Source organism: Podarcis liolepis (genome assembly GCF_965112155.1).
Source record: "Podarcis liolepis genome assembly, chromosome: 17".
Taxonomy (NCBI): Eukaryota; Metazoa; Chordata; class Lepidosauria; order Squamata; family Lacertidae; genus Podarcis; species Podarcis liolepis.
Genome location: NC_139571.1, coordinates 39,028,170 through 39,043,811, shown reverse-complemented (window position 1 = coordinate 39,043,811; position 15,642 = coordinate 39,028,170). Strand labels below are relative to the sequence as shown.

Genomic DNA, 15,642 nt, shown 5'->3' with positions numbered 1-15,642 from the left:
AAACGTGTTCTAAACCTCATAATGGAAAATCTCGTGCCAAAAGATGGAACTCTACAGCGCCATCTGGTGTCACAGTGTTATAACACATTTAAAACCCTTTTTTTTCTGATGTAGCCGAGTCCAAAGTCAGGCTCAAGCAATTATGAGGGCGCTGAGGGTAGGCCAGCCTTTGTATGTACTCCTTGAGTAAGATCCACTCATCACCTGGGATTCCATAACTCACCTAATAATAATAAATTGGAAGCCCTATAAAATAAAGTTCCAAAACCATAAAAAGTAGTTTAGGTTTTGGATAAAAAGATAAATGAAAGGCTTCATAATTCACTGTGCACATGGATATGGAACAACAGCCCACCTATTGTATCAATACCAAATTACTATTCCAATTCCAGTATCAATCAATTAAAAAGCCAATTACACATTTTAGATGGCCCCGTGTGTGCTAGATTTCAAGGTAAGATAATTTCATTTAATTCTGCTTCCAGAGTCTTATTTAATCCAATTACATTTCAATCTCTATCATAATCCCTTATACAACAGCTACAATGTTTTTAACTTCCATTCGTATTAACACATTTAATAATTTGTATTCCTGCAAGTGGAGTTCTATGTCCTTTATTGTTCCTGTGTGTGATATTTTATATTTGTGTTTATTTATTTTGTCCATATTTCTTTTTGTCCTTATAAAACATTATATCTTCATTCTTCCTGGTTTCCATCATGCCCTGAGCAGCATCGCTGTTTCCACTATCTCTGTTTCTGGAGACTGAGGCTCTAATTACAACTGAGTCATTGTTCCACACTTTTTCAAGTCTAGGAAATGGGTAATCTGGCACCCTGCCAAAGCCTTGGAGAGTCTCCAGTTTCTCCAACTCTCAAAATAATGATCTGGCATCCCACCAAAGCCTTGGCACATCTTCAAAGTCTTCTTCGCTAAAGCAGCGATACAGTGAAAATCAACTCTGTCCAATTGTTTAAAATCCATTTCAATTTTAACACACAGTTCTATTCTGCATTGCAATTCATAACTATATCCTCGTTCTCTTTTATTTTCTCTTGCCATTTATTAAAACTTTTTAGCATTCAAGGGGGGGTGTCGAGTCATTTATGTAACAAACAATATATATATAAAAAGGAAGCTGAAGTCTCCTCCCACCCCACGTACCATCTTTTGCATCAAAGGAAGTCTTCTTTCCAATTCAAATCTTTACACCTTTGTAGCTGTTTCAATTTGGCAGTTTTTTTATATTGTCCCATCATTACCAGCATGCGTCTGTACATTAATCCTAATTAAACTCTTAATGAACAGAAGAACCACTGCTTCTTAACGACAGCCTTAGAGGGTTACTGACGGGCAAAGCGCTTTTGCATTCAGAGTCTCCCTGCCTCTCATATTCCATGTCGGAGCGAAAGCCAGGTACTTAGATGATCCGTGAGTGAAGATCGTTCCCCCCGACCCTCAATCATCTTTGTTTCTTCCTTCACCCACGATCTCCCATTGTCTTGGGAGCTGCGCCATTAAGGCTACCAAAACCGGAAGCCCTATGAGATATAATCTCAATGTGAATATCATTGCAGCCATGAGGCCCAGTGCTTACTCCAAAGTCAGTCTTGTTTTCTTCCAACAGAATTCAGTAGAATTTACTTCCAGCAAGCATGCTTCATATTGCAGTCATATAATATATATTAGTTTTCCAAATTATAACAAATTGATCCTAATTATTAAGATTTAATACAATTTTAAAAATAATAATTAGGTTTCTTACTCCTGTTACAAACATATGTCCATTGCTTCCTGATGATGCCACTTCATTCTTCTTCTTTAATCACCTTCTCATTCTTCTATTAATTTTAATCCATTTGCAAAGCTGATCTTTCTTGTTCCCTTGCAATCAGCACCATTGTTGTTTCACAAATATATAAATATCCATTTCATGCATGTAGTCCTTCCAGCACTCTGTTCCCAGACCTGGAGTGTAGAGATAATTTATTGCCACCGTCCTTTGTCCATTCACATTCCACTCCTTTGAAAACATTCCTTCCATTGTTCAAGGACTTGCTGGGCTATAAATAACTCCCCGACAAGATGCCTGCTCCGCCATTTATCTCCACCATTAAAATTCTGGGGATTATTTTCCTCACCCCAGAGTTGAAAAACAAAGTCACATATATAAACTCCTGCCAGATGTAATTAGCAGTCCTTCACCTTGCCAAATTCCTCTCTCCTCCACTCCTGGCCCAGTCCAAATATGATTTGAATTGCGTCCATTCAACCTCGGTCAAAAGGAGAGGGTATGGAAAATCCTTGCAGCAGCCGGAACAGAAGGGGGAGGCAAGGTAATGTTTGCAATTTCATGATTTCCAAATGGTCTTTTTTTTCCCTTGACCTCTCCTGCAAAATGAAAGAATTGTGTGCAGTCATGATGTTATTCTGTCTGATACTGAGGAAAAGAAAGGGGAGCCACTGATTTATGCTCCACAAAGGGTTTTACAATGTTTTTTTCCATATTGCAGCCTTAAACATCTAAAACGGGGTTTCCCAAACTTGGGTCTCCAGCTGTTTTTGGAACTACAAGCTCCATCATCCATGACCACTGGTCCTGCTAGCCAAACCATTGGAGAGCTACAGTGCCTGTTGAGGTATGCTTTATTTCAGTTGGGGCAGATGAAAGTGTCTTCAGGTGCACCTTAGCATTTATTCTCCCTGCACTCTTCCCAGTTAGCATTCCTTCTCATGACCTGTCTGTCTGTGTCCAGGCACTGTGGTTGCCTGCAAAGGATTCCCACGTGGCAGGGTTAATGTTGCCAGTCTTCATGTCACATTTGCAGACATCTTTATGACGCATAGTTGGTCTGCCAACAGGCCTGGTGCCTGAATACAGCTCCCTGTGGAGCACGTCCTTAGGGGTTCTGCCATCTTCTATTCTGTGTACATGATCAAGCCAGAGTAGACATCACTGAGACAGGAGTGTGGACATGCTGGGAACGTGGACTTGGAAAAGCACATCTTTGTCTGAGACTCTGTCCTGCAATGTGATGCCCAAAGTCTTCCTTACATCCACCAGACGCGACATCTCAATGCCTTCCATATGCCCTATGTCAGGAAAAAAGAACAAAAGACCCCAAATTAAAGAGGAGTGTACCATTGTAACATAAAACAGAATAGCCACAGACCTAAATGCAATTAGTAGTATTGACATTTACATACATATCTGATGGCTAAGGGTTTCCTTCTGATTCTTCTAAAAAAATTCTCCTAAAATTCTTCTGACAGAAGGTACCGTACTTTTCCGTCTATAAGACGCCCCCTTGTATAAGATGCCCTCTATTTTGGGGGACTCAGATTTAAGAAAACGGGGGGGGGGTGCCTCAGAGTTGTTGAGCTTTTTTGAGGGGGATTGACCAGAGTTTTACTGCTTTGGGGGGGGGGGCAAATTGCCAAAAATTGCCCACTTGCCACAGCAATAGCCAATCACAAACAGACCCTTCCCAAGCAAAAAAAATCTCTTACCCAACTGAGAAATGCGGTCTGCTGGCAATCGTGCACATCCCAGAACAGAAACCGCCAATCACGGCAGCGACAGCCAATCTGCAGCAGTGTTTGCTGCAGAAACCAATCACCAGCCCAATTAGAGAAGCAGCAGCCAATCGAAAGAAGCCCTTCTAGCAGCCAACAATCGTCGATGACAAGCTCTTTCTCGCAGCTGCAGCCAATCACCCGTCCACCCCATTCACTATCCATGTATAAGATGAGGCATGTTTTTTGCACATAATTTTAGAGTAAAAAAAACTTCGTCTTACACATGGAAAAGTACGGTATATATTTTATGCTTTGGATCCAGGACATTTCCAGTAGAATTATTGCTTTCTTCATTTTCACATGCATTCTGTGCTGTAATTATTAGAAAGAACAAATTTAGTGACTGCAGCAAGGACTACTTTGATTCATTGGAGTATTAATTTCTTACCTCTCATCTGTTCCTGATTTCTTTCAATCTAGTTGAAAACACCGGGGCTGTTAAAATTCCTGTAGACAAATCTACCTCTTGGCTTCATAAGACAGTTGGATTGATTTCATGGATTGTCTTCAATATTTTAAAATATAATCTTTCCCTCTCAAGTATTCATTAGATGCAGTGGCAGCTGGTGTTGACTGGAGCTGGCAGGAAGGAGGACAGTGCAGAGATCAGTTAGTTAAAGGCAGGTGGGACCTGGACAATGGAGGAACCAGAAGTGTCACAAAGGAGGGAAACAGTGGGGCAAGAGGAAGTATGGATAAGCTCTGTAGAAAGAGAGCAAAGCTGGGGGATGATTAGTGTGGTTAATGGAGAAAAGAAAACAAGGCTCAGATAGAGGACAAATACTGGGGGCTAAGAGAAGGCTGATGATGGGTCTCAGCTGTCTAGAACATACACCAGAAGAACAGAGAGAGAGATGATTTTAGCATGGCTGATGCCGTGGTAGAGATTGGGCTGTTGTGGGTGATTGGCTTGCTGGATGGTCTGTTTCATCCTTGGGCATCCCCACCAGGCTCCCTTGATAAGGTGAAGAGTAGCCACTGGAGGAGATTGTATCTTTAAAGAATGGGCATATTACAGCTCCTTTAAAATTGGGAAATTCCTTTTCAACCTGCAAGAAGACATCATAATGAACAAGTAACTTTAAACATTGATATCTTCAGCAATTGGTTTGAGAAGAAAACTATAGATACAAAGAAAAGGAAACAAAGTACCTTTGTTTTTGGGGAGAGGGAGACATCTTCAAGACCTACCAGAGATGCTCTTCTATGATGCTTCATCCATCACTCTTCCTGCAAGAGTGCAACTTATATTTCTTACATTATGCTAGACCTCTGGTTACAAAATTGTTTCTCGATCCTACAGATATCTTTGTACTTGTTTGAGCTCTCTCTTTGAAGAATGGGAAGATTACAGTTCTGTTTAATGCAGAAAATCCCCTTTCCAATCTGCAGAGAAGTAACTAAATGGTCAGATAAGTATGTACATGTCATAGATTTCTCCAGTAAGGAAAAATGACCAATACAAGTTACCTCCTTTAGACCTACCTGCATGCTGGCAATGCCTATTTGTGATGTTTCTGCTTCTCTTCTTAAAGCAGGGCAGCACCTTTCATTTCTTCTGTCACATATTAGTTCTTATTAGTTTCTTTCTTCCTTGATCCTACTGAAAACAAGGCCTTTCATTAAGCTTTTCAACTCTTTTTTCGAGAATACACAAATTATAGATCTTTTTCAATTGGAAGGTCCATTTCCAATCTGCAAAAAAGCCACCGGATGATCGAATAAACATTTTTACATCGTCATTTTCTCCAGTGATTAACCAGGTCAGCCAGCAAATAAAAGGATACGTATTTGCAATAGTCCTTTGGACTTACCTGAATGGCGGTAACACTTACCTGAGAACTTTTATGCTTCTCAAGACAGGGCAACACGTTCAGTTTCTTACATCACATCAGATTATTTAAATTTAGTTTCTTTCCTGTGGTTGTTGTTTTTTTAAAAATTTCTTTTTGCTTTCCAACACTTCTTCAAGGATAGATTACAGTTCCTTTTAACTGGGAAGATCCCTTTCAAATCTGCATAGAAATTATCAAATGATCGAATAAATGTTTGTCCGTTTGTATCTGTCTCCAGTGATTAGGCTGAATAGACAGAGAAAGACAAACAAGCCAAGAAGTTGCTTTCTTTTCAATATAGGAAGTACTCCTTAAAGACTTACCATGCCAGTGAAGTTAACTTCTCTGTTCTTGATGCATGTTATTATATTCCTTACCTCATATCATATATTTTTGTTCATTTGTTATGGATCTGTTGCTTTCTTGAGCTCGCCATAAACTAGATTCCATAGCTTTCCAAGACAAATCCTCAAAGGTCTTTATTGCTGCCAGTTTTGCTGTAGTTCTCTCTCCTGTATATATACGTATATGTTTGTAGGCCAGGGTATTATCTTCCCTGGAGAATTATCAGCATCAGCATCTTGGAATCAATTCCTATGAAGGTTCTCAAAGCAATTTCACAGCATAAGAAAAGCATAGAGAAAAATAGTTAAAACAATTGTATATAAAAAACAATTTCAAATCATTACAGATACCGACTAGGATTTATTTATTTTTAAGTATTACTTCCCCCTTTGTAAGCAAGCCTTGACAAAGTAATATTCAGGAAGCCAAGCAAATAAATGAACTGATACGGTGTGGCGTGCAGAGACTCAATTGCTCACCTTGAACTCTGGAGTGCTTCATCTCAGTCCCTTCAGAATGTGCCATTTCTTGTGCTAGAACTGAAAGATGTTTCTTACCTCTTGGATGGAAGTCCTGCTCTTGTTGTTCTTGAATTTAAAAAGAAGCCCACCTTAATTTATTATCCCATATATTATTGAAATCATTCAACTTCCACCAATTCATTGGTGGGGCATACGAGTAGTAGCTCTGTTTGAAGCTTGACCAGTCTTCTTTCTCAGTGTCCCTACCTAATACAAGACAAATAAACAAGAAATCAGGAGTCTAAAACAGGCAAGCTGAAGTTTTAAGATGTTGTATCCTTGGGCTCATTTTCTTTGGTTTCCTTCCACTTTCTTTCCCCAAACTTTCCCTCCATTGAACTTTCCGTACATTTTTTACATTATAATAGACCTCCCTACATTTCTTGCATTATTCCACACCACTGGTTACAAAATTGTTTCCTGATCCTCCAGATATCTTTGTGATGGTGTCTTTGAAGAATGGGCAGATTACAGTTCTGTTTAATGCAGAAAATCCCCTTTCCAATCTGCAGAGAAGTAACTAAATGGTCAGATAAGTATGTACATGTCATAGATTTCTCCAGTAAGGAAAAATAACCAATATAAGTTACCTCTCTTAGACCTACCTGCATGCTGGCAATGCCCATCTGTGATGTTTTCTGCTTCTCTTCTTAAAGCAGTGCAGCACCTTTCATTTCTTCTGTCACATATTAGTTCTTATTAGTTTCTTTCTTCCTTGATCCTACTGAAAACAAGGCTTTTCCTTAAGCTTTTCAACTCTTTTTTTTGAGAATACACAAATTATAGATCTTTTTCAATTGGAAGGTCCATTTCCAATCTGCAAAAAAGCCACTGGATGATCCAATAAACATTTTTACATCATCATTTTCTCCAGTGATTAACCAGGTCAGTCAGCAAATAAAAGGATATGTATTTGCAATAGCTCCTTTGGACTTACCTGAATGGCTTTAACACTAACCTGAGAACTTTTATGCTTCTCAAGACAGGGCAACACGTTCAGTTTCTTACATCACATCAGATTATTTAAACTTAGTTTCTTTCCTGTGGTTGTTTTTTTTTTAAGAATTTCTTTTTGCTTTCCAACACTTCTTCAAGGATAGATTAAAGTTCCTTTTAACTTGGAAGATCCCTTTCAAATCTGCATAGAAATTATCAAATGATCAAATAAATGTTTTTTCTGTTTGTAGCTGTCTCGAGTGATTAGGCTGAATAGACAGAGAAAGACAAACAAGCCAAGAAGTTGCTTTCTTTTCAATATAGGAAGTACCTCTTAAAGAACTTTTCTGCTTCTCAAGACAGAGCAACACATTCATTTTCTTACATCACATCAGTTTATTTAAACTTAGTTTCTTTCCTATGTTTTTTTTAAGGATGACTTTTTGCTTTCCAACGCTCGTTCAAGGATCGATTACAGTTTCTTTTCAAATCTGCATAGAAATTACCAAATTTCCAAGACAAATCCTCAAAGGTCTGTATTTCTGCCAGTTTTGTTGTAGTTTTCTACCCTGTATATGTATATGTTTGTAGGCCATGATAATTCCCTGGGGAATTATCAACATCAGCATCTCTGAATCAATTCCTTTGAAAGTTCTCAAAGCAATTTCACAGCAAAACGAAAACATCTAGAAAAACAGTTAAAACAATTGTATATAGAAAAACAATTTCAAATCCAACACAGATACCGACTATGATTTATTTATTTTTAAGTATTATTTTCCCCTTTGTAAACCTTGGCCGTGGTACGCGGGATGGGGAGGCCTTCCTGCCAGTAGAGAGGACCATTTTCTTGATCTTATTTGCTGCCTGCACAGCACTGCTAGGGTTGCCCCTCACTGTACACCTACGCGTGTGGAGAGAGGAGGCATCACCATGCTCAGTTGCCATAGCAGGAGACATGATAGTGTAAGCAGCGTGTGAGGACAAGCAATTACCAGCTAGTCGACAATGTAACACTGTGGAAACAAGCTGAATTCTAAAGTTGGGTAACTACACTAAAGTCTAACAGACAAAACCAGCAACCTACTGTGCACATGCCACTAAAGGAGATACTGAAAAGCAAGCAAAATTATATTTATACGCAACAGTAGCCGCAAGGCTATTGATTGCGAAAAATGGGAAAAGTGGTATTATACCGACAAAAACAGAGTGGCTTGCCAAATTATTGGAGTATTACAATATATCCAAAACAATGGGAGAAATTGGAAGGATCTCAAAAGAGAAGACGGACTTGAACGTGTTTAAAGGATACTTGCAAAACCATATTGAAAAATCAGAACTCCTATTAGAATAAACAAGTTCCGTTTTAAATACTGAAATACTAAATAAGATGGATAACAATGTGTAATAGAAAAAGGAGAAAACTGGGTTAAAGGTGTGTGAAACAACATAATAGAAGTGGAAAGAAATTGCAATTGAGTAGATTGGAAGTCTAACACAAAGGTGGGGTGAGGGGTGGTGGATGGTGATGGGAAAAGAAAATATCTGTGGGACTGAATGTAGGTAGGCTTGAACATTTTTAAGGATTGTATGAAATGTATGTTTGTATGCTTGTATATTCGTAATATGTGTGTTTTAATGCTGAATTATTTTAATAATAAAAACTTTTCAAAAAATAAAAATAAAATAAAAGTAGGCACTGCAAAAAAAGAAAGAAAGAAAAGAAAAGCAAAATAATACGTTAGATTCCCGCAAACTCGACGCTTGAAGCCAAAACTGCGCCACCCAAGCCGTGTGCTGGTGGCCAGAAATGTAGGCCACCAAGAAGCAGACCATGCAATGCTATTGGTCAAGAATGAAAGGAGTGGTTAATATATCCTAATAAAAGCAAGCAGACTTAACATGGACACTGGTACCAGAGCCTGCAATAAACCCAGATGCCAACTTTGCTGCCACATACACCCAGACAACACCATCCCTGGACCCAACAACATCAAACATACCATCTCAGGCCTATTTAATTGCTCATCTTCTAACATTGTGTATGACATCAAATGCCAGCAGTGCCCTTCAGCTCTCTATATTGGGCAAACAGGCCAACCCTACGCCAAAGGATAAATGGACATAAATCTGACATCAGGAATCATAAGACAGAGAAATCAGTAGGAGAACACTTCAGTCTCCCAGGACATTCAATACAGGATCTCAAAGCAGCTGTCTTATTACAAAAGAATTTCAGAAACAGACTTGAAAGAGAAGTTGCTGAATTACAACTTATCACTAAACTGAAAACTATGGAGAGACTTGATCTTAAATAGAGACATTGGATTCTTGTCTCATTACATATGCTAATCATCTGCATACTATCCCTTGCTTTTTCCTGTAGGACTAATTACAGTCATTAACAGTCGTCAACATGTTTACCATACCCATTGAGTCAATCACCCATCTCCTACTTCCCTCCTGAGAAAAACCCCACCCCACCCTCCCACTATATGTAAGGGTCTGGTGACTTCTGTTTCAGTGTATCTGAAGAAGTGTGCATGCACACGAAAGCTTATACCAAGAACAAATTTAGTTGGTCTCTAAGGTGCTTTTTGGTCTATAAGGATGCGGGTGGCACTGTAGGTTAAACCACAGAGCCTGGGACTTGCCGATCAGAAGGTCAGCAGTTCGAATCCCCGCGACGGGGTGAGCTCCCGTTGCTCGGTCCCTGCTCCTGCCAACCTAGCAGTTTGAAAGCACACCAGTGCAAGTAGATAAATAGGTACTGCTCTGGCGGGAAGGTAAATGGCGTTTCCATGCGCTGCTCTGGTTCACCAGAAGTGGCTTAGTCATGCTGGCCACATGACCGGGAAGCTGTCTGCAGACAAACGCTGGCTCCCTTGGCCAATAAAGCGAGATGAGCGCCGCAACCCCAGAGTCGGTCATGACTGGACCTAATGGTCCCTTTACCTTTTAAGGTACTACTGGACATTTTTTTAAAAAATATATCCTAATAATTAAGAGACAGCAACCAGCGACCTGCTAAGTACGTGCAAAATCAGCAGCAAGAAATGCACCCCCAAGGCCAAATGGCAACAGTAGAAACAGTAGGCCATGGGCGGGAGGGAAAGGACTGTACTGGTTCTGGGAGGAGACCCCAGCAGACCCACCTGATCCCAGAAAACCAGCCCCACAAGCGGCACCAGTCGCGGAAGGCCTGAGTAGGCCCAGAAGTAGGCTGTATGGCCCCAATTCCCACCTGATGCTGGGGGTGTGTGGCTGCAGGCGCAGGAGGCCTAAGAAGGCCTGAAGCTGGGGGGGGGGGTGGAAGAAGAAGGCCACCCCATCCTCGCTGCCCCAAGTGAGCCTGGGCTGAGTCGCATCGGCCCCTTATGCTGGCCCTCGCCCCACCCCCAGCCGGCTGCCCATAGGTGATGGCCTGCCTGAAACAAAGGTGGGGAGCTCACCTGTCCCAGGAGCCCGCACGATGTCGCAAGGGAGGGGGTGAGAAGAAATTGTTTCCTCCCATTTTGTTTCCCCAAACTTTCCCTCCATTGAAGCAGCATGCATCTGCTCCCATGAGATCCTTCCTCTACGTCACTGAAACTGCCCAGTGAGCTTGACCCATCACCAAGAGAACAATGAGTGCATCATAGTAGAAGTTACATCACAATCATCCTATCCACATGGGGTTAGTGAGAGGCCAGCTGCCATCCCCTTTGACAGATGCAGCTGGCTGGCATCTCTTACGACCTTTCTATACCAATTCAGTCTTGGGAAATGTAATTTTGTGAGGGTGGTGAAGACTAGGGCTTTTTTTGTTCAGCTGGGACTCACTGGAACTGAGTTCCAGCACCTCTTAAGCGTTGCTATAGGAACGGTGCTTGTAGCTGTGCTACAAAAAGTTCAACAACTTTGGCAGTCCTAGGGTTGTCCGTCCCAAAAAGGTGAAAGTTCCTGCAACTATTTTTCTAGGGGAAAAGCACTGGTCGAGACTTATCTGTTAAGACCATTAGGTCACACACTCATCAGAACCACAGTTCCCAGGATTCCATACAGAGAGAGAACCATGTGAAGCCTATAGGATGAGGTGAGAACCTTGAGCCCACAGCCTGTGTGATGTAATCCACTGAGAGCAGTCAAGGACAACATTCCTTGTTTTCCTAGAGTGGACATGCAAGGGAATGTTTGGTCCCGCCAGTCGAAACTTCCTGGTACACTTGGCTGGAGCATTCTTCCTTGCATGTGACTAATGGGTGGGCGTGACCTTTCCAGACCTGGTAAAAGGACAAGGCATGCTGCCAACTCTCTCTCTCTCATTTTGACCTCCTCCTTCGTTTGACCAGCTTTTAGCTAGGACTGCTCTGCTAGCTCTCAGCTAGCAGAGGCAGTGGAATTATTCCCCCATATGGGCTAGATACACACGTACATATTTGGAACTAAGTCTGCCTTCAGGGATCCAGCTGTGAACTGATGTAAATAAACTTCTTTTATTGACTTTGAATAAGATTGTGGCATTTTTATTCTTTTAAGAGGGATTCAAGGGAATTTACCAGGGATGCACAATTCAATCTGAGACAGACTGAATTGTATAATAGTGAGAGGCGCACACGAGCCTGCAACCAGCTATCTGCTGTGCATGTAAAAGGGGAATGTAAACTCTGCTAAGTGAAGAAACTTGCTAATGCAAGTTAGGAAGGATATTAATAAACAATATATCCTCTCCTGCCACCCTGAACATTCCCACAACAGCCTGCCAGACCTCCCCGTTTGGACCAAGCCACACTCCCCTGCCAATCACCTAACATCATATACGATGGGTGCCTGTATTTTCATGTGCCTGGTAATCAATATTATTCCACCACTATCAAATCACTGGCTGTATCCCCCTCGCCTGGCCTCTTTAACCAACACAGCATGCCTCCAGGCTTGCAGCATTTTGTGGGAGGGATTCACACACACATACTGGGAAATTTAGGTTTGTGCAGTCCAAGTGCTCTGCCTGCACAACAAATCCATTTAAAGAAAAGAAAGCATGGTTAGAAAAATGGGTGGGAAATGTACTGAAAAGTGTAGGGTGGGGGGGAAAAGATTAATGAAAAGATGTTCAAACACCACATGGGCAAATCAGGATGAATTTAGGATGAATGTTCACTGTCCTGTAACTTCTCTGCAAGCACATCAGGGTGAATGCTCAACAAACAGATCGCCTGGAGGAGCCTACTATTACTTCCTGCCTCCATTTCTGGTGGTCTTTATCTTGGTCATTTTTGCTGTTGCCTGGCCTCTCCTTCCAATTTGTGTGCCATTCAAGAAATTCCACTTTCTGCCTCGTAACTCCAATTTCAACGTCACCAAAGCACAAGTCCCCCCCCCCCCGCAGCGGATTTTTATCAGCCTGAAATATTTTCTGTACAGCAGTAGTGGAATCTAGCTGGTTTTGAAGTCTATGTCTAGTCCCCAAACCCAGCTCTGCAACACCACTTGCATCATTTTCCTCCAGCCACTATAGATTTCCACTTTTCTGCCTTACACAGCAATCTGGTTGCACCTATTATCTTTCTCTTCGTAGAAAGTCTGTTGTGCCAAAGATCTAATTGAGCCATAAACTGTTTCCAGTTGACAGAAGCATGGCAGGTTTCTTGTGTTGCTCTTCCTCCGCTGAATTTAATTAGGAGCTGCGTGTATATTGCACTCAAAAAAATTGAAGACATTTAACAATGGAACAAAATGCTCTGGTGTTCTCTCTTTCAGCACTTCTATTGTGCTCTTCAGCAGTGCTTTACAGTGGTACCTCGGGTTACATACGCTTCAGGTTACAGACTCCGCTAACCCAGAAATAGTGCTTCAGGTTAATAACTTTGCTTCAGGATAAGAACAGGAATCATGCTCTGGTGGCACAGCGGCAGCAGGAGGCCCCATTAGCTAAAGTGGTGCTTCAGGTTAAGAACAGTTTCAGGTTAAGTACGGACCTCCAGAACAAATTAAGTACTTAACCTGAGATACCACTGTATTTCTTTTTTTTAAAAGGTGCTGGTACACACCATGTCCCCCTCCCCATTCCACCACCGTTTTAATAATAATGATAATTTATTATTTATACCGCCACCCATCTGGCTGGGCTTCCCCAGCCACTCTGGGCAGCTTCTAACAAAATATTAAAATACAGTAATGCATCAAACGCATTAAAAGCTTCCCTCAACAGGGCTGCCTTTAGATGTCGTATGGTAGTTGTTGTTCTCTTTGACATCTGGTGGGAGGGCGTTCCACAGGGCAGGTGCCACCACCGAGAAGGCCCTCTGCCTGGTTCCCTGTAACTTGCCTTCTCGCAGTGAGGGAACCCCTAGAAAGCCCTTGGTGCTGGACCTCAGTGTCTGGGCAGAACGATGGGGGTGGAGATGCTCCTTCAGATATTCTTCTGTTAGGGCAAGTGTTTTGGCTTGCCAGAAGGAACAATCCCCCCCTCCTCAGCTCTCCCATCACCCTACCCCATATATAAGGAAGTGTATAGATGCTAAGGGATCTCTTTGACATCTGGTGGGAGGGCGTTTCACAGGGTGGGTGCCACCACCGAGAAGGCCCTCTGCCTGGTTCCCTGTAACTTGGCTTCTCGCAGTGAGGGAACCGCCAGAAGGCCCTCGGCGCTGGACCTAATTGTCAATAAGGAAGCGTCAGTGGGTCAAATACCTTCAATGCTGCACAATAAAATTCCTATTTACTTCAATCAGAGATTTTATCAAACTATGGTCCATGGCCTACCAATAGTCCATGAGCTTCATTCAGATGGTCTGTGGAAAGCTTGCAGAATAGTCAAGAAAATATGTACATGGCCTGAAGTTGATTTCCCACCCTAATGACTGAGATTGAGGCTGTTTTGACCAGGGCAAGATTAGCAAACAGACAAACAGAGTCTTGACCTGGGCCTGTGATTTTCATAATACCGTGCTAACGCAAGTCTAGAAATGTATTTGTCAAACGAATCTTTCTAAGCAGCCTGGGCCTAGGACCCTTGATATTCATGGTACAGCAATCGTTTTTATAAGGACTGATGCTTATTATTTCTCTCCATCCATTGCATTAGAAAGGAAAGCCTACTGTGATTAAAATACAAATGAAGTATCTGCTTTGGTTTGTAAAACGGCAACAAAATTAAGTGGTGCTTCAACATCTCCAGCCATTTTCAAGTGGTCTGCTGGGGAGAAAGCCTGAGAACCACATATTTAGATGATGTCTTCAAAATATGTAAAAGTAAAGTACGATTCAGATGTTTGAGCTATGGGTGCAAGAACTCTGTCATTTATTTATCCACCTATATTCTAATAGGGACGCAGGTGGCGCTGTGGGTTAAACCACAGAGCCCAGGACTTGCTGATCAGAAGGTCGGCAGTTCGAATCCCTGCGACGGGGTGAGCTCCCATTGCTTGGTCCCTGCTCCTGCCAACCTAGCAGTTCAAAAGCACGTCAACGTGCAAGTAGATAAATAGGTACCGCTCCTGTGGGAAGGTAAACGGCGTTTCCGTGTGCTGCTCTGGTTTGCCAGAAGCGGCTTTGTCATGCTGGCCACATGACCCAGAAGCTGTCTGCGGACAAACGCCGGCTCCCTCGGCCCATAGAGCGAGATGAGCACCGCAACCCCAGAGTCAGTCACAACTGGACCTAATGGTCAGGGGTACCTTTACCTTTTTTTTGGTATTCTAATCTCAATTCGATTATTTTGCCAGGATGCCATCAACCACATACAAGGAGGATAACCCCAAGGTTTGTAAAATAAAATGAAAACTTTCATAGAGAAAAAGCGAAGAGGGGAAACACCCCAAAACAGCCAAATGAAGCCTAAGCATGCTTAATGGCCGCAGAATGCAGACACTGTTACTTAAGAGAACACATCTTTGTTTGAGACTCTGTCCTGCCATGTGATGCCCAAAATCTTCCTGACGAAGCACATGTGGAAGTTGCATTGCTTTTGGCAGTTGTATGTTGCCCACGACTCATTTCAATAAATCAGCATACTCATTGTGCAACCCTGGGACACAGTCAGGAGAGTAGGGTAGGAACCTAATATATATTAATCAGGGTAAAGAGGGGAGTTTTCACCAAACTCAGGGTTTGTCTACTTGAAAGTAAGCTACGCTGAACTCAGTAAACTTACTTTCAAGTGAACACAACTAGGAGTGTTATGATGTGTGCAAGTGTGTGATGGAGAACCATTGTGAAGGTTAAATGGAATTAATAGAACATCTGAGGAGAGAATCTAATTAAAGACCTTATATTCCTGTGATTTCTGTTGTGAGTCTCCTTCAGCACCTTTATGGTACAATAATGGCTGGCAGCATCTACCCAGAGAGCGTCTTCTCAGTTCAATAAGAGTGTTTTCAAAGCCACAGTGGCTCTTGTGAGCAAGGGAAGTAATGGGACAAAATAGAAAGAGATAAAAAGAAAA

General features: G+C 41.9%; 2 long non-coding RNA genes across 2 annotated transcripts in view; one reads left to right on the top strand and one right to left on the bottom strand.

Annotated features, from left to right (window-relative positions):
• Window positions 1-15,642, top strand: part of LOC310696537 — a 243,674-nt gene that overhangs the window by 42,768 nt on the left and 185,264 nt on the right. The gene's annotated exons all lie outside the window — the stretch shown is intronic.
• LOC310696495 lies at window positions 469-10,912 on the bottom strand. Its single transcript, XR_014520569.1, has 4 exons — window positions 10,670-10,912; window positions 6,660-7,419; window positions 3,969-6,474; window positions 469-3,094 (listed from the first exon to the last, which is right to left on the bottom strand). It is a non-coding gene; the product is annotated as an uncharacterized lncRNA (long non-coding RNA).